Source organism: Camelus dromedarius, chromosome 29, assembly GCF_036321535.1.
Source record: "Camelus dromedarius isolate mCamDro1 chromosome 29, mCamDro1.pat, whole genome shotgun sequence".
NCBI lineage: Eukaryota > Metazoa > Chordata > Mammalia > Artiodactyla > Camelidae > Camelus > Camelus dromedarius.
Window position 1 is genome coordinate 4613600 of NC_087464.1, and position 25851 is coordinate 4639450.

Below are 25851 nucleotides of genomic sequence, written 5' to 3' on the forward strand. Positions count from 1 at the left end.
TCAGCCTCCTGAATATCAGCCACCATATTTTTTAATGAGCCAGCATAATTATTTCAGCAGTTTTAGGGTTACAGAGAAGTGGAGCAGAAAGTTCCCATGTAGCCTCTAAGCCCTCCCTCCTCTGGTTTTCCCTGTTATTATCATTTCAAGTTAACATGGTATATTAGTTACCACTGACAAGCCAATATTAATACAATTGTTATTATTATTATTAACTAAATTGGAGTCAGGTGCACTCTTTGTGTTGTACATGCTCTGGGTTTTGACAAAAGCATCATGACTCCAACTGCCCTCCTTTTGTTTTCCCTAGATCGTTAATTATGTCTTTGTCTTGTTAACCTCTTCCAGTTTTAAGACTCCCCTTTGGTAACAGATTTTGGAGTTTTGCTTCCCGTGGTTTGGGAAAGGGCCAGGGTGTTGGCTCCCCTCTGGGGACTGGTGCTCCCGTGGTGTCCTGGTCCCCTATCCCAGCCCCAAATTCTGACCCACTCAGATCTCAGCACTTTGTCACTCTGAGTATGTGAATGAGGAGGGAGGTGGGTGGAGACAGGAGGCATTTTCAGTATGAGAACGTGCCTCCTTTTCTGTTGGAAGAGGAATTAGCCTGTGTTGCAGACGGGAGCTGGGTGGCCAGCTTCCACCCAGGGCCTGCAGCTCCCTTGGCCATGCCTGGGACTTGGAGGTGTTCATATGTGAGCTGGGCCTGGTGGGGCTGGTGGTGGAGGGGAGCTGCCATTGGATGTCCCCAGACCCGGTGGACATGGCCCTTCTGCCTGCCCAGCAAGTGGCCTGGGATGCCATCCAATGCTCCGCCCCTTGGAGTCCCTTCCCAGTCTTTGCCATTCCTTCCATTTATCCTCCCTTTTCTCTAAGGCTGTGTTTCAGGCTCATGCCCTCAGCTTGCTGGCCACAGAGGCCTTTTCAGTCTCTGGAGAGCTGTGCCTCTTAGAGGCCAGGTGCCAGAGGGAGCAGGAGAGGGAATGGTTGTGAAAACTGCAGAAACAAGACGGGCTGGGAAGTGGGTGGTTACCGCCAGAGTTCAGGGAAGCCTCTCCCAGTTGGGCTTTGAAGGGTGAATAGGAGTTTATCAGTAAGATTCTAGAGGAGTGAAGAAGGGAATGGCTCAAACACTGGCTTGGAAGGTGTGAGACTTTGACAGCATGGGGTCTTGGGGGTGTGACAGGGGTGCAGCTGTAGTGATAGGCAGAGCCTAGGCTTGGGAGCTCATGGGTCAGATTTGGTGACTGAGTGGTACACACAGCACCATGTCTCCAGGGCCCCTTTAGAGTCCCTGGCTGTAGGTGGGGCAGGCACAGGTGTGGTCTGGCCTGGGTGTCATCTGCATGGACAGGGACACCCTCATCGATCAGTATTTGAGCGAGCTTATGGTGGGTGGAGGCGGTCCGTGGTGGGACTTAGGAGACCTCCAGCTTGGTGGCCTGCACGGTGGGCAGCAGCTGTCACGTTAGAGCTCAGGGACTCTCCTAAGTCATGGGGATCAGAGCCCTCGTTGGACAGGCAGGGAGGCCAGGGTGCCGGCACTGGACACCCGTGGGGGGGGGCCTGAGCACCGTATCTCAGTGCCCCCATCATCCTTTGAGGGAGGCAGAGTGAGGTGTAGGGGGATCTGCAGCCTTCCCTGGCTGTACAGGGCAGAGCTGTGTCTGAGCCTCAGTCTGCAGCCTGGCTCCATGCAAAGGTCAGGCCGCCACTCATACCAGGGTGACCCTGGTCTGTGTGCTGTGTGCTGGCACTCTGGCCCAGGTGGAGAATGCTGTCACCCGCACACGGGGTGGCTTGTCCTGGGCACCGGCATGTGCACACGGTCATCCTTTCTTTGAAAAGACTTTGTTTCATATATTCTGTAGAATTCCCACCTCTACCCCCCGCCCCCGTACACACAATTTTAAGATAAATAACCTAGTTGACAGTAAGCTCTGTACCTTGTGTAGCATTTTGCTTTTTTGGAAAAACAAGTTGGGAACAGAACCTTGTGGAGTGTGGTTTGTTTCCTGTCATAGCAAATGGGAACTTGAACTTATTTTTTTTTAAAAAGTTGAAGTGTAGTTGATTTGCAGTGTTTTGTTAGTTTCTGATGTACAGCCAAGTGATTCAGTTACATACATATATATTTTTTCTTTTCCAGCTTCTTTTTCATTATAGGCTATTACAAGATATTGAATATAGTTTCCCGTGCTATACAGTAGGACCTTGTTGTTTATTTACTTTATATGTAGTAGTTAGTATCTGCTAATTCCAAACTCCCAGTTTATCCCTCCCCACCCCTCTTCCCTCTTTGGACACCATAAGGAAACCTGAACTATTAATGCCACGGGGTTTCCTGCATTTTCCTCCAAAAGGGTTAGAGAAATGCATTGCTCAGGAGACCGAGCCCGGCCGCGGTGGCCTGAAGTCCTTATTATCCGTGTTTCTGGCCTTCGGGAGCAGACAGGGCTGCCTTGAAAACTCGTGGACGGGACTCGTGATCGGCTTGTCCTTCTTCGATTTTCAGAATGCGAGGCGGCTCTGCAGAACTGGGAGTTCTGCTCCAAGAGTCCCGAGCTGCGGGGAGCTTTGATGAGTGTGTGATCCTTCATCCGCGTCGGAGAACGTCCTTCTGCTCCTAAAAGAGCAGCGCTTGTGTGCCCGGCCCGCTGACGCCCGCGCGTCTCTTTCGTTTCAGGCTCCAGAGGACCCGAGCGCTGCTGCATCTGGGGCGGGCGAGCCAGCGCCGAGGCCAGGACGGACCTGCGGATGGCCGAGGGTCCCCGGGCGCCGGCAGACTCCGGGTGAGTGGCCCCGCGGGTCCCCAGGGCGCCGGCCCGACGTGCGCGTGCGCACCAGCGCCTCCGCGCTCGCGCTGGACCAGGGCTGGGAGGACGGCCAGGTGCGCTGGTCTTTCTCCAGCAGACGCTCAAATGGCAGCGACAGGCAAGCTTTTCATTGCTTTCAGTTTTTACAAATTGACGGGGAGAAAGATGAGTTCCAGGCGTTCCCAGAGGACAGACAACGTGCATTTCCTGTGACCCGTCCATCCCCCCTTTCAAACCCACCTGGTCCTCTTCTGCCGCCCTGGGTGGCCCCAGTCTGAGTGGTGCTGTTGCCCCCTTCCCGTTAGGGTGCTGAAGGGTCAGGTTTTGATACTAGGGGAAGGCTGGCCTCATAGAATGACTTGGGAAGTATTCCTTCCTCTTCTCATTTCTGAAATAGGTCACAGAATTGATATCATTTATTCCTTAAACGTTTGGTAGAATTCAGCAGAGATATCATCTGGGCCTGTTGATTTCTTTGGGGAAGATTAATTATTGATTCACTTTTTAAAATGCATAAAGCTATCCCGTGTGTCTATTTCTCTTTGTGTGAGTTTTGGTAGTACGTGTCTTTTAAGGAATTGGTCTGTTTCATACAGATGATCAAATCTGAGGCATAGAGTTCTGTGTAGTTTATCCTTATATCATCCCTTTTCATGGGATATTATCCTTTTTTATGGGATCAGTATTGATGACCCTATTTCTTTTCTGGTATTGCAAGTTTGTGTTTTTTTTTCTTGGTTAGCCTGGTCAGTAAAGCAGATTTGTGGTTCATTGATTTTTTTTTCTTTTCAATTTAGTTGATTTATGCTCTAATTTTTATAATATTTCTTTTACTTGTTTTAGGCTTCAGTTACTCTTTATTTTGTTTCTTAAGGTAGAAGCTTACCTTATTGATTTTATATCTTTTTCTTTTTTTGTATGTATATATTTTTATTGAAGTATAGTCAGTTTACAATGTTGTGTCAATTTCTGGTGTACGGCATAATGCTTCAGTCATACATGAATGTACATATATTTGTTTTTGTATTCTTTTTCACCGTAAGTTACTACAAGATACTGAGTATAGTTCCCTGTGCCATACAGTATAAACTTGTTTATTTTATATATACTAGTTAGTATCTGCAAATCTTGAACTCTCAGTTTAACCCTTCCCACTCCCTTCCTCCTCTGGTAACCATAAATTTCTTTTCTATGTTTGTAAGTCTGTTTCTGTTTTGTAAATAAGTTCACTTGTCTTTTTAGTTTAGATTCCACATATGAGTGATATCATATGGTATTTTTCTTTCTTTTTCTGGCTTACTTCACTTAGAATGCTGATCTCCAGGTCCATCCATGTTGCTGCAAATGGCGTTGTTTTATTAGTTTTTATGGCCGAATAGTATTCCACTGTGTAAATATACCACAGCTTCTTTATCCAGTCATCTGTCGATGGACATTTGGGTTGTTTCTTTCTTCTTTTATAATCTATACATTTAATGCTATATATTTCAGTCTAAGCGCTGCTTTTGTTACATGATAGAAATCTTGACAAGCAGTATTTTGGTTTTCATTTAGTTAAAAAAAACTTAAAGAATCCTTTCTTTTGCTATCTCCTTGCGGACCCATGTGTTATTTAGAATTATGTTGTTTAATTTCCAGATATTTGGGAATTCCACCTATCTTCCTTTATTGACTTATTTTTATTTTTTAGATTATGAGTTTTTTTTTTAACATTCTTTCTTATTGAAGTATCAGTTACAGTGTGTCAATTTCTGGTGTACAGCATCATGTTTCAGTCATACATATACATACATATGTTTCTTTTCATATTCTTTTCCACTATATGTCACTACAAGATATTGACTATAATTCCCTGTACTGTTCAGTAAAAAGTCCCACTGTGGTTCCCTCTTTATGTTTCCAGTTGAAGAAGATCTTTTCTTCTAGGTTCCAGTCCTTTTTAATTGCTGGTTGTTTAGCAGTCGATTGTGGTTTTGTTGTGATTGGGAGAGGATCGTGGTCCTACTGCTTCATCATCTTGACTGGAAATCCCTTTATTGCTTTTTAGTTTAGTTCCATTCTGGTCTGAGAATATACTTTGAATTACTTCAGTTTTGTAGAAACTTGTTAAGGTGTGCTTTGTAGCCCCAAATATGTTCTGTTTTGGTGTTATGAACTGAATGTTTGCATCCCCTCCCTAAAATTCACATGTTGAAATCATACCACTCAAGATGATGCTGTTAGGAGGCGGGGCCATTGGGAGGTGATTGGGTCATGAGGGTGGAGCCCTCATGAATGGGATTAGTGGCCTTATGAAAGAAACCCCACAGAGCACCCTCGCCTCTCTGCCACGTGAGGACACAACGAGATGTCTGAGACCCAGGAGAGAGCCCTCATCTGACCACACTGGCACCCTGACCTTGGACTTCCAGCCTCCAGAACTGTGAAAAATACATTTGTGTTGTTTGTAAGCCACCTAGTCTATGGCATTTTGTTACAGCAACCCAAAAAGACTAAGACAGTTGATGACAGTTCATACAAGCTTGAGAAGAATGTGTATTTTGCTGTTGTTGGGTGGAGTATTGTATGAACATCAGTTAGATCCAGTTGACTGATAGAGCTGTTCAGATGACGCATCCTTGTTGATTTTCCGCCTGCTTGTTCTATCCATTACTGACTGGGGATGTTGACGTCTCCAATTATAATAGTGAATCTGTCCATGTCTCTTTTCAGTTCCATCAATTTTGCCATGCATATTCTCATGCTTTGTTGTTGGATGCATAGCCAGTTAGGATTGTGACGTCTTGTTGGAGAATTGAATTGAATTGCATCTCATGCTGTAATGCCCCCTCTTTATCCCTGATAGCTTTCCTTGCTCTAAAGTTGGCTTTGTCTGAAATTAATATTGGTAGTCCAGTTTTCTTTTGATTGGAGTCAGTGTGGTAAGTCTTTTTCCATCCCTTTACTTTTAACCTATCAGAGTCTTTACATTTAAAATGAGTTTCTTGTAGACAGCATATAGCTGGGTCTTGTATTTTTATCCACTCTAACAAACTATCTTTTTTTGGGGGGGTGAATTAGGCTTATTTATTTATCTTAATGGAAGGACTGGGGATAGAACGCAGGACCTCGTGCATGCTAAGCATGCGCTCTGCCTCTGAGCTCTATCCTCCTCCCCCAAACCATCTTTTAATGGGTATATTTAGACCATCCACATTTAAAATGATTATTGATGTATTTAGACTGATATCAGGCTTTTCAATCACTGTCTTCTGTTCTTGCCAAAGGTTTATTTTTCTCCTTTCTCTGGTTTTCATTGACGATTTTATAGGAATTAATTATATTTCTCTTAGCTTGTCAAGTTCACTTCTTTGAAAATTTTTTAGTGTTTGCCTGAGAGTTTACAAGACACATTTTAAAGCAATCTAAGTCCACCTTCAAATGACACCATACTTCTTCCAATTTAGTGCAAATGCCTTAAAACAGAGTGTCCCCAGTTCCTCCTTCCCATCCCCAGTGATACTGCCATGGTTCATTTCATTTACCTAGAAGTTAGAATCACCACAATACTTTGTTACTATTAAAGCTTTAAATAAGCAGTTATTTTTTAGATCAAATAAGAGTAAGAAGGGAAAGGGTATGGCTCAGTGGTAGAGTACATGCTTAGCAGTCATGAGGTCCTGGGTTCAATCCCTGGTCCCTCCATTAAAATAAGTAAATAAATGAATGAATGAATAACCTAATTACCTCCTGCCCCCCAAATTGAAAATAAATAAATAAATAACATCACACACTCTTCCTTTCTTTATATAGATTCAGGTTTCCAACCTGTATAACATTCCTTTTGCATGAAGAAAAATCTTTTAATGTTTGTTTCAGGGTATGTCTGCTGGAGACAGAGTCCTTCAGTATCTGTTTGGCTGAGAAAGGTTTTGTTTCTCCTTCACTTTTGAAAGATAGTTTTGCTGGGTATAGAAATCTAGGTGAGTGGGCTTTTGTTTTTTCCTTTTACAGCTTTGAAGGTTTTCCTCTTCTCCCTTCCTGCTAGCCCACGAGAAGTCTGCTGTCATTCTTACCTTTGTTCCTTTATGGACAAAATGTTTCCCCATCTTCCTCTGGCTTTTTTATTGATACTGATTTTCTCTTTGGTTTTCTGCAGTTTGAGTATGATATGCCTAAATATAGTTGATTTGTTTAAGTATTTATTCCACTTGGTGTTCTTTGAGGTTCCTGGATCTGTGCTTTGGTGTCTGTTAATTTTAGAAAAAATTTCGGCCATTATTACCTCAAATATTTTTTCTTCTTCATCCTCTTTTGTTTCCTTTTGGTCCTCCGATTAGACATGTGTTGTATCTTTTGATATTGTCCCCCGATGCTTGGATGCTCTGTTACGTCTCTACTCCTGCCCCACAAAGACCTTTTTCCCCTCTGCATTTCAGACTCTGTTGACTTATCTTCAAGCTCACTGATTTTCCCTCAGCCATGCTGAGTCTCCTGATGAGCTCATCAAAGGCATTCTTCCTTTCTATTACCAATTTTTTTTTTAAATTCTAGCATCTCTTTTTGATCTTTCTTAGACTTTGCATCTCGCTGCTTACATTACCCATCTGTTCCCACATGCTGTCTACTTTCCCCATTAGAACCCTTAACATATTTATTGTAGTTACTTTAATTTCACAGTCTGATCATTCCAATGTCTGTGTCATAAGTAAGTATGGTTATGATGCTTGATTTATCTCTTTAGCTTGTTTTTTTAATAGTGAAATTAGAAAATTGTTTAGATAAAAGTGAATTTACTGAAATATAAAATTAACCATTTTCTGTTCTAATATTTGAAAGTCAGAACAGTTTGCCTGCTTTGCTTTAGTATTTGCAAGGAAAAATTGGACTTTGTCGCTAATGTAGTGGTACCATTTTCAAGATTAATGGAATTTCAGTGTTCCAGAGATTGCCAGTTATTGAGATCTGTAAGGACTTCAAATGGGCATGGCTCTCTTGTGGTGTGTTTTTAAGGTCCTTGAATTTACAGTCACTTCTAGGCTTCTGTCTTGAGTACTTTCCAAGTACCTTGTAGTTGTCAACTTAGGGCAGATTTTTAAAAATTGAAGTATAGTTGATTTACAATATTGCATCAGTTTCAGGTATATAGCAACCCGATTTGGTTATACATGTCTGTGTATATATCTGTATTCTTTTTTACAATTTTTTTACCTTTTATTAAAATTGAAATATAGTTGACATACAATATTATGTCAGTTTCAGCTGTATAACATAGTGATTTGACATTTAAATACATTATGAAATGATCACCATTGTATGTCTAGCTTTACTTATTATATGCCTGATCATATTTTCTATTTCTTTTTTAGCTTTTATTTATTTTTAATTTTTAAAAAATATGCATATATGTACTGTTCATTGTTTCTAAGAATAGTTTAGAGCTTTAGCTTTTTAAGCTTACATAGTTATCAAAGGAATAAAGCCAATCACAAAATAAGAATCAACAGAATGCAGTAATCCAGTCATAATGGACAGTCAAATGTGCTTACACATACTTAAGAAATTAGTCATCTGTTTTAAATAATAAATAGTTCATTTGTGTCCTTCCTTTTTAAATTCCACATGTAAGTGATATGGCATTTTTCTTTCTCTTTCTGGCTTACTTCACTTAGAATAATGATCTCGGGGTCCATCCATGTTGCTGCAAATGCATTATTTTATTCTTTTTTATGGCTGAGTAGTAGTCCACTGTATAACTATACCACAAGTTCTTTATCCAGTCATCTGTTGATGGACGTTTAGGTTGTTTCCATGTCTTGGCTACTGAATAGTGCTGCTATGAATATTAGGGTGCATGTATCCTTTCAAGTTGGTTTTCTCCAGATATATGCCCAGGAGTGTTATTGCTGGATCATATGGTAGGTCTATTTTTAGTTTTTTGAGGAACCTCCATACTGTCCTCCATAGTAGCTGCACTAATCTATAACTGTGTTTTTAAAAAAATTCTTTTCCATTATAGTTTATTACAATATAGTGAATATAATTCCCTGTGCTGTACAGTAAGACCTTGTTTATCTGTTTTTTATATAGCAATGTGTATCTGCTAATGCCGAAATCCTAGTTTATTCCTTCCTCCCTCCGTCTTTGGTCACTCTAAGTTTGTTTCCTATGTCTGTGAGTCTGTTTCTGTTTTGTAAATAAGTTCATTTGTATCATTTTTCAGCATGTGGGTTTTAAAAACATTATTCATCTTGGGGGTGCTCCTTGGACATGCTTGATAATTCATTGTTGAGAGCCAGGTATGTTCTATTGGAAAACAGGAAGTGAGGGAGCAGGCCTTCCTTGGGAGGCTTTGTGTAAATCTCATTAGAAGCTGGGCTGGGTGGTGTGTCTGCTAAGGCTGTAGGTGCAGGGGCTTCCGGCTCCCCTGGTGGCCTTGGTTGGGCCGCCCCTCTGGACACTGGGCTTCCCTCGGTGCTGCTCCTCAGAGAGAGTGTGTCTTGGAGCTCCTTGAGCTGGAATCGGCTGTTATCAGGCGGGAGTGAGAAGATCTTGTCTTATATTGTTGCGGTGGTAAGATGTGGGGGAGGGGAGCAGTTTCTTATCTTATGACTAAATCTCCATCTTTGGGGGGAGATCTGTGTTCCCAGGCTGTGACCTTTACAAGTGACTTTCTTGTGTAGCTTTTCCAACTCCCCTTAGGTGACGCGGGAGGGCTGGAGGGGCTGCAGTGAGAGGGGTGCCCTTCCCCCATGGCTCCAGACAAGGTCCTGTCAAATCTTATCCCCTTCCACCCCTGCACAGTAGGCTTCGTGGTGGAGAAGGCTCTGGGTGTGTTTCCCAAAGCCTCCCTTCCCCTCCCTCTGCTGGAGCTCCAAGGAGATGTTTCTGACTCTTTAGATTTCAGGGGAATCAGTCTACAAACTCAGTTCATGGATGGACCCAAGAAAAGTCATTGATTTGCAGTTTGTTCAGCTTTATCTTATTAGAAGGCGGTGAATGATGACTTTCAAGCCCTTTGCAGGTTGGGTTGAAATCTAGTCCCTCCTTGGCTATGATTTTCCTCGTGACTCTTGTCACCACCTGGAATCCTGTTTGTTACTTGGTTCTCTCTACGTATGGTTCCCCTACGTTTTGGGATTGCAATAGTGGGCCTTCTGTGCATCCAGAAAAACAGAATTAAATAAAGAGGAAAGAAAAACAGAATCGCCCCGGTCCTCTGTTGTCTTGTCAGTGATTGCATCTCACGAACAGATTTTTAAACCGCTGCCATCTGTCCTGCTCTTCATTGCAAGTGGAAAACATATTATTTTCCTAATTGCATCAGGGGAAGGGGGGAAAATAGGTCTTCCTGAAGGACCAGTGTTCTCGAATGAGGCAGCGTGGCTCTGACACCCACTCACTAAAGAGAATGTTGCTTCTTTGTTCAGATTGAAGCATTTATAGCGCTTATGTGCTTAAAGGGTAAGACTGGCCCACTTACATCTATATAACGGGAAGTTGAAAGTGACCCAGTTGACACCGAGGCCCCAGAGGCCCTGTCCCCCCACCTCTCTGACAGCCCAGCCCCCAGCCCTGCCAGCACGGGTGGGAGTGGGCTGTCGGGGGTGCTTTGCTGTGACCCCTGCTGCTGCTGGGAGCCTCTCCAGATGCAGGCCAGCTTTCAGGACTGTTTTCAGTGAGGTTCGTCCAGGCTGGCACTGAGCTGGTATTCCCGACCACCAAGCTGAGGGACCGGGTGCTAGACCCAAGCATCCCTCCCAGCTGATGGACGTGGGCAGCATCTTCTGTGATTCTGAACTGCGTTTGGACCAACAGAGAACAGAGTGTGTGTGTGCATGGCTCACATGGAGTCCTGCAGCTGGAGGACACCAGGTCCAAAGCCTGCTGGAGGAGGGCGTGTCCCCCTGTCCCCTGTGGGGCTGATGCTGGTGTCCCTCTGAGACTTCACAGCCTGAAGCCACTGTCCTCACGACATCGAATCACCAGGGCTGCTAAGAAACAAGTGAGGAATAGCTTTATGTTTCCTGCCACTGTCCCTCCAAACCTGCCCTGACGGCTAGTTCTTCCCCTGCCCAGATGACCCTTCGGAGAGCTCCTGGAGCTTTCTGTTGTCCTAAGGTGATAAAGTGTGGTCTGCTTGCTTTCAGTGCCAGGAACAGTCTCATTTCAGGAATGAAAGTGGGTCATCGTGGGATCTTGGGGGCACCTCCCACCTGTCTTGGGAGCGGGCGGTGGATGGAGGGCTCTGTGTGTGTGTCCTCTTTTCCCTTCTTTTGCCTCCGTCTCCGGTAACCAGGGTTGGGCCCCGAGGGACACAGCATCTGGGCAAAGGGCAGTCCTATCACTTACGGGCTGGTGGGCACTCTCAGGGTCCCACAGATTTGTAACTCTACCTTGTGCACTTTTGTAGGTCCCTCAGAGTAGCTGCAGCTGGAAGTTGCAGCTCATCCCCATGGCCCAGGGGACACCTCACTGGGCTGGTGTTCGTGACTGCATGGATATTCCCCCGGGCCCCGAGATAGCCCACACCCCACACCCACACCCATGCATCCTACTCTCTTGGGAACGTGATTCAGCCATGACCTCCTGCCTGTGGCTTCTCCTGAGACCCAGGCACCAGCGCCCAGATGCTGGGAACTCAGGACAGCTGTCTGAGGGGTCTGGAAGCCCTGCTCCGGATATGAGATGGAGTCACCTGCCCTTCCTCATGGAGCACAGTCCTGCAAAGAAAGCCCCCACCCCCTGCCCTTTCTCCTGGTTTCTTGTGGGCCAGATCATTAGGAGAACAGGCTTGGGAGGGGGGGCGGAGGACATGGGCATACTCGCTCCCTCTGCAGGCACTAGGGGGTGGCAGGATGCTGAACATCTGTCCCTTGGCCCCTAGTTGGTCATTCTGCAGCTCCTGGACTTTCAAGGAGGCCTAAGAATGGGAAGGCATGGGGGTGGGCAGGAGCGGCCAGCTAAAGACCCTTGTGAGGTAGAGGGAGCCTGGTGCACCTGCCCAATGAAGCAAGATTGACCGGGGTGACCTTGCATCCTTGTCCTCTGCCCACTGGGACTGGGTGCTGGCACCACGGGTTCAGGTCATCACTGCACTGTCAACAAGGCAGTCCTGCCACGCCAGGAGGGGGCTGGAGAGACTCTCTCGTTTCCCCAAGCTGGAAGTCATGACCGTTTCTGAAGTTTGTTGAGCCACAGGTTTCTGGAGTCGTCTCTCTGTGAGGGTCCAGAGCAGTCATCTTCCGGAGTTTAGTGGCATCTCCGGGTTCACTGGGATGCTGTTGCCTGCATTTGGCTTGGCGATGGGAATGCTTTATGTTTATTCGAATTAGCACTAATTTAAAATTACAATTTTCATCTTAATTGTATGTATTTGGGGATCCCATTTAAGTTTCTGGAAATAATTGCAGGGTAAGCTTTGGGAAGTTATATTACAATGCACAGATGTTGCCGGGGAAAAAGGTCCTGGTGTGGGGGGGAGCGCCTGGGCCCTGAGGAAGAGGGTGTCCAGGGCTGCTGCTGTGCAGGTCCCCTCCCCCCTCTCCAGCCTGGCTCCAGGCAGGGCTGTGGGCAGAACCCCTTTGAACACAGCAGCAGCTGAATTGGGCCCTCCTTCCTTATCTGGCACTGCCAAGTTCCAGGAAACCAAGGCCACGTGGTCCCCGTGGCACAGCCTGGGCTGGTGACAGTCAGTTTTTCTGCTTCTGGTAAGGCATCAGTGGGGAGGGAGGCCAGCAACTGAGGTGGGGAGAGCAGGAGGGGCGAGAGGGTGAGGTTTTGAGGCAGCCACTGCCGGCGGGATGCAGAGGTGGTGCTGGCATGTGGGGGCGTCAGATTGATCGGGAGCTTTTCCAAACCCTAGGGCTCCTGCGTGGAGCCCTGTGTGAGTCCAGGTTTGGTGCCCAGGATTCATGGGCGCAGTGAGGGGCCAACCCATTGCGGGGGTTTAAAATCTGAGGGCGGCCCTCTCCGGGGAATGCCTGGAAGGAGCTCAGAGGGCACCCCCACTGCTCATGCACAGGATATGGGCACCTGCTGGCCACTGGGCAGCCACGAGGGAAAGCTGCTCCCGTGAGCAGTGTTGGGCCTGCTGGCCTAGGGTTGGGGGTGCCCCAAAGGCCTTTGCAATTGCCTAGCTGGCCTCTCTCCCTTATCCCTGTTTATGTCTAGCTGTCAGTCCTGGGTGCTCCCTGCACGTCCCTCCCCTCCTTCTGTCCTGCAGAGCGCTGGGCGGGGGGCAGCCCAGGGAGAGTGGAGGCCCCAGCCCGCTGCCCAGACATGACCTGCTGGGTACATCCTGTGTCTGCTGTGACCCAGGCACGACTTACAGTGACACGTGAGATGCTTGTTTGTGCATTCATCAGTAGCATCTGTGAGGTCCCTCTCAGAGCACCGCCGATCACGGGACGCCCAGGACTGGGCTGGGCCGGGCCAAGGCGCAGAGATGCTATCCAGTGCTGTAGCCTGGTGACCCTGGCAGGGTGGACTCTGCACTCGGCTGGGAGGCCGTGCGTTGTGGAGGGTGGGCACAGGCGACCCTGCCTCCCTGTAGACTGAGATCATGTTCCACCAGGCTCAGTTTCGAAGTGGAAGTACTCCAGCCTGTGCGGAGTGGGCGGCAACAGCTGTAAGAGCAGGGAGCCCCGAAAGGCAGAGACTGGCAGGTGGGCCGTGCAGGGTGCAGCAGTGAGGGCAAGCGGCCCGCGTGTGACCTTGTAGGTCCTCGGACCTGCTGTTGTGGCCATGAAGCTGCACCTGGGGTTTACGACACTCTCTCTGTCCCTCAGGGCAGTAGAAGACGTGCCTTGCTTCTTGCAGGGGTCGGTGGCAGGAGGACCAGGGTTCCCTGATGGTGAAGGTGGCAGGCATCCCAAAGGGGGTTGTCCTGTCTCACCAGCAGAAGTGACCGGCGGCTTCAGTGGCCAGTGCCGTGAATTTTAGTCCTGGACAGAGTGAAGCCAGGTCCCCTACTGACTACAGCAGGCATGAAAATGAAGTCCCTTCAAACGAACGTCTTGCTGTTTGAGAGGGACCGGGAAAGGGGGGTGCCAGGAAGCCCTGTCTGCCGGTAAACGGTGACCTGAGCGAGGCCATGCCCCCACCGCAGCCCCAGCCGGGAAGCCCTTACATCTGCTCACCTGGGAAGCAGAGTCCCTCAGTCAGGGCCTGAGGCTCGGTTTTCTCCAGCGCACCCTCCCCTCCCTGCTGTGTGTCAGCCAGGCTCCGTGCGGAGGGGGTAATGACAGACATAGTGGCCTCCCCCAAAGAGCCCCCAGTCTGGGGTTTGATGCTGGAACTCAAGGAGAGGTGGCCCACGTGGGCTGCAGCAGAGGGCACTAGGGAAGTTTCCAGAAGAAATGATTACGCATGGAAGCCTGCAGAAGACCAGCCCGGGAGAGAGGGAGGGCAGGGTGGCTTCTGGTGAAGAGAGCCACCCACGGGCGGGGAGGGCCATGGGCCATAAACTCTAGCAGAAGAGATGGCAGAGGTGAAGAGGCCAGGCAGGTGGCCAGCCCTCCACAGCCTCGGGAACGGTCAGGAGCTTGAACTGGGTCCTGGGGCAGTGGGGCCATCGCAGGGTTTTGAGTAGGGGAGAGACCGCACGGAGGTTGCACTTTGTGATTCTGAGTGTGGGGAGTGTGTGGGGTGGGAGGAGGCCCCGGGGGCCACGCACATCTTTCCACAGGGGAGGCCCAGGGATCAGCGATCGGCTCTGATGGTGCAGAGCGGCTGTCCCGCTCTGGGGGCTGTTGGCTGAAATGCTGGTCTTAGTGAGATAATGAACGGGGAGAAACTTTCGAGGCAGAACATGGACCATGCGGTAAAGTCCCCAGGGCCCAATGGGGCATGGTGTCTTAGGCACCTTTGTGGGCTCAGCCTTGACCGTGGGTCTTTTTTGTTGTTGAGACCATTGGTGGCTCAGAGCTGTCACTTGTCAGCCTCAGTGCTTTATCCCCAGAGCCATAGAAAATGGTCACACCTGCAGGACTGCTCCCTGTTGCACCCAGGAGTTGGGCAGCCCAGGGCTGTCCAGTCACAGCTTTCTGTTCAGAGAGTGAGGCCAGAAGAGGGGAAAAAGAATGTCCAAGCAGAGTGCACTGACCTGCTGGACCTGCTCTGTGAAATACGAGCCTTGTCCTCTTCCATCACTCAGTATTAAATCTGGCTCCAAAGAAACAGTATCTTTAAGTGAGAAAGATGTTAGTGTTTCACTTAAAAGAAGCCCAGAAGTGGGCAGCTTCATGGAATAATGAGAGACAGTGACCTCTTCTGTCTTTTTGCTCCACTATCTCAACACACAGCTTTCATTGCAAAGCATCTTATGGTCCAAGATGGCTGCTGAAGCTCCAGCCATCAGGCTTGTGTTCCAGGCAGCAGAAGGAGGAAGGGTGATAGAAAGGGGCCCGCCTCCAAGCAGAGTAAACTGTCTTTAAGGATCCTTCTTGGGAGTCCATATTACATTTGTTTATAGCTTTTTGGCCAAAAGCTAGGCACGCTCAATGTAGCCATTATTGTTATTATAAAGGAAAAAAGCAGGGATTCTAATTTTCCTCCCACAGGCTGAGTTGGAATGAGGAGAGACTTAGATTACCAACACTGCATTTCTTTGAATGCTTCTGTTGGTTGCTACTTCCCCAAATCACAGGTCTCCTTAAGGAGAGCCTGTACGGTGGCTGTACACCTCGGAGCCTCTGCCCTCCCAGCCCTGCCTGCCTTTTCCCTGTGTGCTTCGGCAGGTGTGGTGTGGACGGCACACGGCTCTGCCGGTCGTGCGCTTTGTCATGTCTTACCTGCGCAGTTGGGGTAGGGATGGGGAGTTGGACCCTGCAGCGTGGGATCCAGGCAAGTGGCTTTGAAATCATCCCTGTGGGAATCTAGGGCCAGTGAAGTGGAGGGCCACTGAGTGACCCCCTTGGGGCACAGACTGAGGCTGTCCTGGTGGTTAGTTCCAGAGGGTCCACAGTGGGTATGGAGGCCAGAGGGGGCTGCAGTTCAGGGTGGCAGGGCAGGTTCTAGCAGGTGGAGCTAGTAGAGACTCAGGGGAGCTTCCCCTCAGCCTCTCACGTCTGCCTGACTTGGGAGAGATTCCTAGTGGGGAGAGGCCAGGCCCACACCGGGGACTTTGCTGGTCTCAGCTGAGGTTACAGGAAAGGTGTTCGGCCAGGAGCCAGCAAGCTTGTTCCGTATTAAGGTCCCCTACTCATCCAAGAGAAGAGAAGGTTAACTTCTGGTTGGTTTATTTGATACTGGGTTAGTTCACACTTTTTGAACCATCAGTACTTCATGAAGATTTCATCTCTGTTAACCCCCGTGTGACCAGCCAGAATCCCCAATCTGGTCCTGGACCAGAGTGTGCAATGCAGAGTGTGCCTTCAGGTCAGGTTGCAGGTCTTGCTGTTGTTCCGTTGCCTGTTTATTTGGTTGCTTGTAGAGGAGTGCAGGTTTTTGGCTCCCTGGACATTTTTTTTTCTGCTGAGAGATATTTCAGTCTAGTTGCAAATAGAGAGTTTGGTTTTGCAGTGATCCTGGCGTCTCTAGCAGCTGTCGTGGAGGGTCTGCTGGAGCCTCCCTGAGCGCTGATGGGGAGACTTGACTGTCCTGCCCCTGCTCCCCTGGCTTTGCTGCACCTCTGTCTTTCTGCTGACCCTCTTGTATGTTTTAGTTCTCGAGGAAGCAGCTTCAGGCAGAAGCTGTGGGCTCTCGAGCCCTGGCCAGCTGTCCTTCTGTGACCTTCCAAACCAGCTCTGTGCTGGGAGTTGTCTCCCCCCAACCCCCACCGCTGGGATACAGAACCATTGGCAGGAGAAGCATCCTTGTGGAGCCGGGAGCAGGTGCCCTGAGCTATCCTGGAACGAGTGTGGACACAGTAAGTGGCCAGCTTAGTGCAGAGGTGGGTTCATCCCCTCAGAGTCACTGATGGCTTTAAGCACCAGGTCATAATACCCACACATTAGGCACCCAGGGTCTCGTTCATTCCTCTCCACGGCTCAGCTCCCCTGCAGATGAGAGCAAGGGCTCAGAGCGTGGGCTGGGGATGGCCCGTGTCCACGGAGCCCTTGGACTAGCAGGCAGAAGGATGCCGAGGGAAGTAGAGAAGGACCTGGATGGGGTGCAGGAGGCTGGGCAATAGCGGTTAGGAGCCGGAGTGAGGAGGAAGGGGCCCCAAGGAGCAGAGAGAGAGAGAACAAGGGGGCCAGAGGCAGAGATGGGCCCTGACTTCTTCTCTTGCTGACTCTGGTGCCCACAGGGAGCACCAGGCCTCTCTGAGCCTGTCTCCCCTCGTTCTGGTCTGTGAAATGAGCACAGTGGAGACGTGCATCTCACGGATGTGGACACACGGCCAAGCGCTGTTCAGATCTTCCTGGCTGTACCTCCTGAAGAGCGTGCCCTTGTTACTGCATTGGACGCAGGCCTGCTGGTGCCTGGGGCCGGTCTCAAGGTCACCTGAGCCTGCGTCCCGTGTGCTACCCAAGGGGAGAGGGTACTGCCGGGAGGAGCAGTCAGGAGATGCTGTCGAGACAGGGGATCTGGGCTAGGGTTCGAGGCCCTTCCTGTCTCCTTCCCCACCCTCCTGGGCTCGGGATAGAAGGGCAGTGTCTCAGGAGGTGTCGACATTGTCACGCTTAGCTGCACCGTCCTCCGAGGGACAGCAGCCTGTCCTGGCGACTTTGCCACGGCCGAATTCACACATCACAGAATGTGTTTGCTGTGTGGCCCTGCCCACTGCTGGCAGGGCTGGATGGAGCGTGGGTGCCCTGGGAGGGCTGGGCCAGGTTCCCTCGGTTCCCAAAGATCGAGGAGAAAGGGCCCCCCTGGTGGCAGCTCACTCCCTGCCCACTCCCCCCCAATTAAATGCCTGGTCCCCAGGGCTGGCCAGTTACCCTCTAGGGTCCTGCTGACCCACTGGGGACAGAGGGCACTGCTCTTGCTCCTATGAGAAGGAATATATATAGGTGTGTATATCTTTATCACTATGTTATACACCAGAAGTTAACACAACATTGTAAATCGACTAAATTTTAATTAAAAAAAAAAAAAAAAAAAAACCAAAGCCCAGAACCCTTGCTTAGGATCTACGGGTGCAGAGGTTCCCAAACTTTCTCAGTTCACAGCACTCCTGATGTCTCCTTAATTTCACATTGTCTCTCGGCCCAAAGAGATACCTAACTGTTCTGCTTATTAAATAGTTAGGGCTGAACAGTTTAGTATTTGTGACATAAAAACTGAGAAGCTGATTGAAAAATAATACACACAAACTGAAACCAGTTCATTTCATCCTGACTTACAATTAGTTACTCGGGGCTGCCAGCCTGTTGGGTGTGACTGGGTACCACCCCCCTCATTTCCTGGTCAGCATTGACTTTTTTGTGGGACTTGCTTTTCAAAAAAAAATTAAAAAAAATTTATTTTGGACTTGGAGGTAATTAGGTTTATTTATTTATTTTCTTTAACAGAGGTACTGGGTGTTGAACCCAGGACCTTGTGCATGCTAAGCACACACTCTACCCTGAGCTATACTCTCCCTTGCTGAAAAAACATTTTGAATGCTTTTTGTTTTTAACTGTGATAAAATACACATAACATAAAATTTACCGTCTTCACCATTTTTAAGTGTTTGGTTCTGTGACATTAAGTACGTTCACTCTGTTTGTAGCTATCACCACCAGCCACATTCAGAACTCTTTTCATCCTGTAAAGCTGAAACTCTGTCCCCATTAAACACTAACCCTCCATCTTTCCACCCCCAGCCCCTGGCAGCCACCAGTCTACTTTCTGTCTTTATGAGTTTGACTGCTCTAGGGACTTCGTATAAGTGGACTCAGACGGTGTTTGTCCTTCTGTGACTGGCTTATTTCACTTCACACTTCACCTTAATGTCCTCAAGGTTCACCCATGTTGTCTCAGGTGTCAGAACATCCTTCCTTTTTAAGACCAGGTAAGAGTTCCTTGTATGGATGGACCACATTTTGTTTCTCCATCCATCCACTGATGGACACTTGGGTTGTTTCCACCTTTTGGCTGTTGTGAACCATGCCGTTATGAACGTGGGAGTGCAGGTATCTCTTTGAGTCCATACTTTTTCAGTTCTTCTGGGTAAATACCCACCAGTGGAATTGTTGGGTCACATCATAGTTCTATGTTTAACTTTCTGAGGAATCTCCATGCTGTTTTCCAAAGGGGCTGCACCATTTTACATTCCCACATGTTCAGTGCACACATGTTCTGATTTCTCCACATCCTCACCAACACTTGTTATTTTTTGGGTAGCCAAAAATCGGGTAGGTTTGTGTGTGTGTGTGTGTGTGTGGTAGCCATCCTAATGGGTGTGACGTGGTAGGTACTTGCTTTTTCTTGTGGTCACCGCTGGCTTCACAGGATGTCTTTGAGAGGTTGCACGATGGTCTGATGCTGAAGCCGAGAGTTAGTGCCAGGCAGTGAGGCCTGAGTGCCGGCAGATGGTGAGGTTTGCTGCATCTCCCGAGGAAATCTGGACTCTCGTGCAATGAATGCCCCCAAGTGCCGCCAGGATCCTGGGGTGCCACAGCAGGCAGTTTGGGAACCACTATCCTAGAAAATGCACTTCAAACAAGGGAAGGACTGAGAGAGTGGCACAGAGAGTGGGGGAAACATCGAATACATAGTTATGAGTGGAAGGAAGCTGATCTGAGGGGACTGAGGGAGTGAGTGTAGTGGAAACGGCGCCGAGCTCCATCCTCGTGTGAAGAGTGAGGGGAGGATGCCAGAAAGCATCGGTAAATGTTCTGCATGGTTTTCCGGGATCATTTTTTGGTGGTGGCATTAGCGTGGCTATTCAGTGTGAAATGTGAGATGAAGCACGTGCATAATGATGTGATCTGACAATCCTGAGGACTTTCAGGACCAGTTTTCAGTGGGGAGGAAAAAGTTGACGCAAAGCAAAGGTACGTGAGGAGAAGTACAAACCCTTGTCATCCTGAACCTGAACTTGACCCAGCCCTGGTGCCTGGAGATGCCTGGAAGCCGTGGCCTCTCCAACAGCAAGAAGATACCCAGGTCCCTGATGCTGGTCTTGAAATTCAGCTTTCTACTAAAAGAAACAAAGACTGCTTGGACAAACAGCTGATTCCTGGTTGCAGAGAGAAACTGTCCAAGCAATACCTGGAACGTTTTGTCATAGCAGGTAATGGAGGAACCAGCACACCCACTAGGGTGATAGTTAAAGGACCTGGTACTTGAAGAGGTCAAAGATGGGATAATTTGAACATCAGTAAGAGTAAAAACCGTCATGGATTGAAATGCATCAAATATGTTTAAATCCCTGAGTTCTTTCTTTTAAAAATTGATATATAATTGATTTACAATGTTATGTTAATTTCTGATATACAGCAAAGTGATTCAGTCAACATACATATATTCTTTTTCAGATTCTTTTTCATTATAAGTTGTTGCAAGCTACTGACTATAGTTCCCTGTGCTGTACAGTAGGACCTTGTTGTTTATCTATTTTATATGTAGTAGTGTGTATCTGTAAATCCCAAACTCCTAATTTATCCCTCCCCCTTTCCCCTTTGGTAGCTGTAAGTTTGTTTTCTAGTCTGTGAGTCTATTTCTGTTTTGTAAATAAGTTCATTTGTGTCATTTTTTAGACTCTACATATCAGTGATATCATATGGTATTTGTTTTATCACTGTCTTTTGTTTGTAAACATGTTTTTAATAATGTAGTAAAACTCCATGAACTCATTACTCCAAAATAAAACTGCAGCCCCACTCCACCCACAGGAGCTCCCTGGACAGTGGAATTGCACCCTGCCTCGTCCTCCAGCTCCCTCTCCACCCTGCAGCCGACAGTCTGTCCAAGAAGCGCATTTGACCAGGTGTTGGCAGCAGCTACTGCTGCTCTCAAGATCAAGGGCAAACCCTCTGTCAGGAGGAGCCTGAGCCTGGCTCACGGTCTCACCTGCCTCTGCTACCCTCCACCGTCTAGGCTTCAGTCACCAGGAACTTTTTCTGGTTCTTGAATTTACCTCTGAGTCACTGGCCATGCTGTGCCCTCTGCTGGGATGCCTCCCGTGTCCCCATCCCCTACGTCTTCCTTCTCCTCTGCACGTGACTTCTACTTACTCCTCCCCAAGAGGCCTTCTTGGGGTTAGGGCTGCCCTGTATACCACCCGTCATAGGATGGTCACCTGCCCTCCAGCCTGGCTGTTCCTTGGATTTGATGTCCCCTAGGGTATAAGCTTCTGGGGGGCAGACTTGTGTCTTTTGTAACCTCGTGTTATGCATCCTGTTCGAGGAGTGAATGTGTGTAGATGTGTGCAGAGGTTGGGCCCTGATTTCAGCTGTGAAAAGCAATGTTGGCAGGGAACACGAGAGGTGGCTGTCAGGATCCCTTCTTGGTGGGGGATGGAGAAAGGTGTAGGCGGTGTGCAGCCCTGCCATGTTGCTTGCCTCGCGTGTAGGTTTTAAAGTTTTTGTGGAGCCGGGAAAAGCAGCTGGAGGGGAGGCTGCGGGAAGGTTGGAGCACTTTCCCTTCACTCGGACTTTGCCCTGGAGGATGGAGCCTTGCTCTTTGGGCCATCTCTAAACACACCAGAGCCATGCAGGAAGCACACACGGATCCCCAGGGTACCCGGTGACCTTGCCATCCTGTAACTGCCAGAACTTTATGAAAAATGAACTTTTATGGGGAATGGAGAAGGCCTGAGGTAAGGAGACCAGTAGAGCATAAATATTTATCTCACCAATTATAACGTTAAAGTGGGGAGCACTCTAAGGAATAACTCGGAGCATCTCGGGGTAATCTTGGCTGCTGATGTAACTGGTTAGTGTTTATAGTCACGCTGATTCTTGCAGCTTTCCAGGGCACTTGAAGTAGCCACTTTGGGTGATGCTGTCAGGATTGTTTTGTCAGCCCAAAGGATTTGGGGGTTTGATGTGAAAACATTTCGCTGTCAGAAAGGGGAGAAGTGGTTTTCAGGGTGTGTTTAGGGTCGCCAGTGGCTAGAAATCTTACAGTAATGCTCTACACCTACTGATTTTTGTTGTTTTGCTTCCCCAAGAAGATTGATGGAGGAAGTCAGCTTAGAAGGATGGTTGTTTATTTACAGGCCATCTGAAGTAGAGTCTTGATGAAGAGAAGGACTCTGGGCCTACAGCATGTAAGAAGTTTTCCCTTAACAAGGCTATCTGGCTGTTTGTGTCCACATTTGGTGTGACTTGTTGAAGTCGATGGGTAACAAGCTTATTACTGTCATTCATGTGGGGAGATACTGACTCATTCTTCCTGCATATGTTTCCATCTCATGAGTTTTGCTTTTTTTTTTTTTTTTAAATCCACTTAATTAAGATCTTGGTTTTATTACAGATAGGATTCCAATTTAAACAGAGTTTAATGGTTCCCTGAAAATATCTCCACTCTGGTCCTTGGAGCCTGTCAGTCTATTTCCTTCCATGGCAAAAGGGACTTTGTAGATGTGACTAAGATAAGGGCCTTGAGATGGGGAGATACCTTGGATTAACTTCGTGTAATCCAGGCCTGATGTAATTGCAGGGTCCCTATAAGGGAGAGGCAGGAAGAGTCAGAGAGGGTGATTGATGGAGGATGTGATGATTGGATGCATTTTAAAGATGGAGGCAGGGGCCACAAGCCAATGGGGTGGCTTCTAGAAGCTGGAAAAGGCAAGATGATGGATTCTTCCCTAGACCTTCCAGAAGGAACCAACCTAGTCGACACCTCCACTGACCCAGTGAGACCTGTGTAAGATGGTAAATTTGTGTTGTTTTAAGTCACTGAATTTATGGTGACGTTAAAGCGGCCCTAGGAAACTGCAACAGCGACCCACTGACCCAGCTTCAATGGGGCGTCAAGGTCGACCAGTTGTTCCCTCCCTCCGCTGGGCTCTCGTTTTGCTGACGTCAGTGTCGCACTGTCGTGCCTTCCATGAATAAGGAAAGCCTACTTGGGCACCGGAGCTTCCTCCCTTGCCTCGGAGCACTGGCACCTCTGGGAGGTGAAGGTTCTACCTCCTCTTCTGGAACACCTGGTGACATGAAAGGCAGCTTCTAGGGAGTGATGAAGCCGCACCTGCAAGGGCTGCTCGCCCCTCTGGGTGTTTGCCCGCCCACCCTCATGGGCGTGGCCACGTGTGCGCGTGCGTGTACGTGTGCGCATGCGCGCAGCAGGGTGGGTGACGGAGAGTACCTCGCTGTTCCTAACGGCCAGGGTCTCCTCCCCACTTCTCCCAGATCCCGGGCCGCCTGGGAGCGGTCATGACTTCCAGTCTTGCCTGCCACCAGCACTGGGTCCCTCAAGCTGCCTCTCAGCCTCGCGGGCCGCCACCTTGGGTCATCAGAAAATGAGCCTTGAAATCAGCTGCTTTAGCCTCAGACACGCGCCTCCAGAGATTGAGAAAACTCAGTCGTAAATTCGCTTGGAGCTAATGATGGATTTATTATTCGGTAGTGGGATTATGCGCTAGTCCGTTTATGGGTTTTTCCTCTAAATTCCTGATGTTTGAAGTGGAAGCTTTCAATGCTGACTGATGCTTCTGCTTCAGGATTTGCTTTTGGGCAACTTATTTATAAATAAAGCGGCTTTTCAAGGAAAACCCGCAAACTTGAAGAAGAATTATTATAATGAGCCGCATAGCCAGATGACGTGCTGGGGAGCACAATTCTCTGCCCTGGGGCGTGGAAATCCGGGTGCGTGCGCCGTGGGGGAGAGGTGACAGGGTGGTTATTTACATGTATAGGGTCGTAGTATATCCAGGGGACATTTGTGTGTGTGTATCCATATGATTTTCAAGACAGCCCTGGGTTGGTTTGTGCAGAGGAGGGGCCAGAAGCTCACAGAGGTCCAGAGCTTTGCCTGGTGACCCTGCTCATAAGAGGGGCCGCTCACATCTGCACCAAAGCAGAGCTCTTTCTGTGTTGCCAGCTTTCCCAGTACATGTGTTTCATTTCTTTCCCTTCATGGCTATTTCCCCCTCCTCTGTCTCCCCAGCATCCCTGTTCCCTTTGACCAGTGGGGAGTTCTGATTATTTTTGAGAAAACCGTTGCAATTCTTGGACCCTGAGAGTGAGGGAAAGTCTGCTCTTTGTTTGAAGATCGTTGGTATGACTTCTGAGCATCCTGCCCCGTGTAACTTCAGAACTGGGCAGGTGAGGGGGAGACTGGCTGGAAGCGCTGGGTCCCCAGTCCTGTCCCTCCAGCCTCCCAACCATCAGTGACTTTGCTGGTTTCTGTTTTCCAGCAGCAGCCTCTGCCTGTGCCCAGTGGACATTAGCAACGATTTCTTCCTTTTCTTTTTTTGGTCCTGCCTGTGTCAGTGTTCCGTGGTCTTACCACACCTGCTCTCTTGGGCGGGAAGTTATAAACGTGGACACAAGCTGTGCCACATGGTCTGGGTTCTCAGGGGGCTTGTGGCACATGGATGATGTTCATTTCAAACGGATAGAGGACGGAACAGTGTGGGAATGAGACAGATCACGTGGAGCATCTTGAGTCCCTCGTGCTGCGTTGCAGTGCCAGGCAGAGGGTAGGTGCTTAGTTGGTATTGCTGAATGAGATGGGGGATGGTCCCAGAGGTTGGCAAGGGCGGAGCACAGGCATCACCTGCGAGTGTCCAGAAAGACCAGCTCTAAAGGAAACCCTGTAACCCAAGGGCTCTGCCTAAGAAGCAGCATTGGTTTTGCTTGTGTTGCTTCTCATTCAAGTGAGGAGATTGGAGGTAGAAGGGAGGAGAGAGTGGGAGGAGGCTGGGCAGCGCACAGGGTGGTAATGGTGCAGTTGTTGGCATGGCCGTGGGCAGATGGCTGTGCTCTGAAGCCTTCAGTAAAGCTGCCACACCCACCAAGTGGCATGGGCCAGGTGTGTGTGTACATGCATGTGCACCTGGGCAGAGAGAGGAGAGGAAGGGATGCTTGCAAAGAATAGAACTTACAGAAGACCAGAATTCGGTGGAAGCAGCAAGTCAGAGCCAGAACACCTTCAGGGGAATCAGCAGACAGCTTGAGGGGCTTCCCATGGTGCATAGAAAGGTGAGAACTAGCAAATATATCTGGATTTTGAGGAGCAGTGCATGCTTTCTTCAGATCCATGCCTCTCTGTCGCTTTTTGTTGGTGGGATGTAAATTGGTGCAGCCACTATGGAAAACACTATGGAAGTTCGTAAAAAAACTAAAAGTAGAACTACCATGTGACCCAGCAATTCCACTCCTGGGTAATATATGTGAAAAAACCCCAAATACTACTTTGAAAAGATACATTTATCCCCCATGTTCGCAGCAACATTGTTTACAATTGCCAAGGTATGGAAGCAGCCATATCATATTGAAGTTCTATCAAGATGAATGGATAAAGAAGATGTGGTGCATATATACAGTGGAATATTACTCAGCCATAAAAGAGAATGAAATTTTGTCATTTGCAACAATATGGATGGACTTGGAGAGTATTATGCTAAGTGAAATAAGTCAGACAAAGAAAGAGAAATGTGATAGCACTTATATGTGAAATTTAGAAATAAAACAAACTAGTGAATAGAAAGGCAACAGACTCACAGATACAGAGAACAAAGTAGTGTTTACCAGTGGGAAGAGGTAAGGGAGGAGGGGCAAGAGAGGGGTAGGGGGTTAAAAGGTACAAACTACTCTGTGTAAAATAAATAAGCTACAAGGATGTATTGTGCAGCACAGGGAAATATAGCCATTTTTGGTAGTAACTTTAAATGAAGTATAATCTATAAAAATATTGAATCACTATGTTGTACACCTGAAATTTATATAATTTTGTGCAACTATACTTAAATACAAAAAATTTTTTAAAATAAACTTTGAATTTTAGGACGATTTTAGATTTATGGAAAAGTTGCACAGATGGCACCGTGTGCCCTCACCTAGCTCCCCTCTTGTTAACATCTTGCATCAACGTGGTGCATTTGGCTCAAGATTGGTACATTACTAGTTACTGCACGATTTGCTCTGATTTCCTTAGTTTTTACCTGATGTCCTCTTTCCGTCCCAGGACCCCACACAGGATACTACATTACGTTTCATCATCTTATCTCTGTCGC

At 48.0% G+C, this 25851-nt stretch overlaps 1 protein-coding gene across 3 annotated transcripts in view; it reads left to right on the plus strand.

The window, feature by feature from the left end:
- Window positions 1-25851, plus strand: part of APBA2 (amyloid beta precursor protein binding family A member 2) — a 176597-nt gene that overhangs the window by 25311 nt on the left and 125435 nt on the right. For all 3 annotated transcript variants that reach the window (XM_031440458.2, XM_031440457.2, XM_031440460.2), the window contains exon 2: window positions 2684-2789. The gene's annotated coding sequence lies outside the window, so the exon portion shown is untranslated. The remainder of the gene's footprint in view (window positions 1-2683; window positions 2790-25851) is intronic.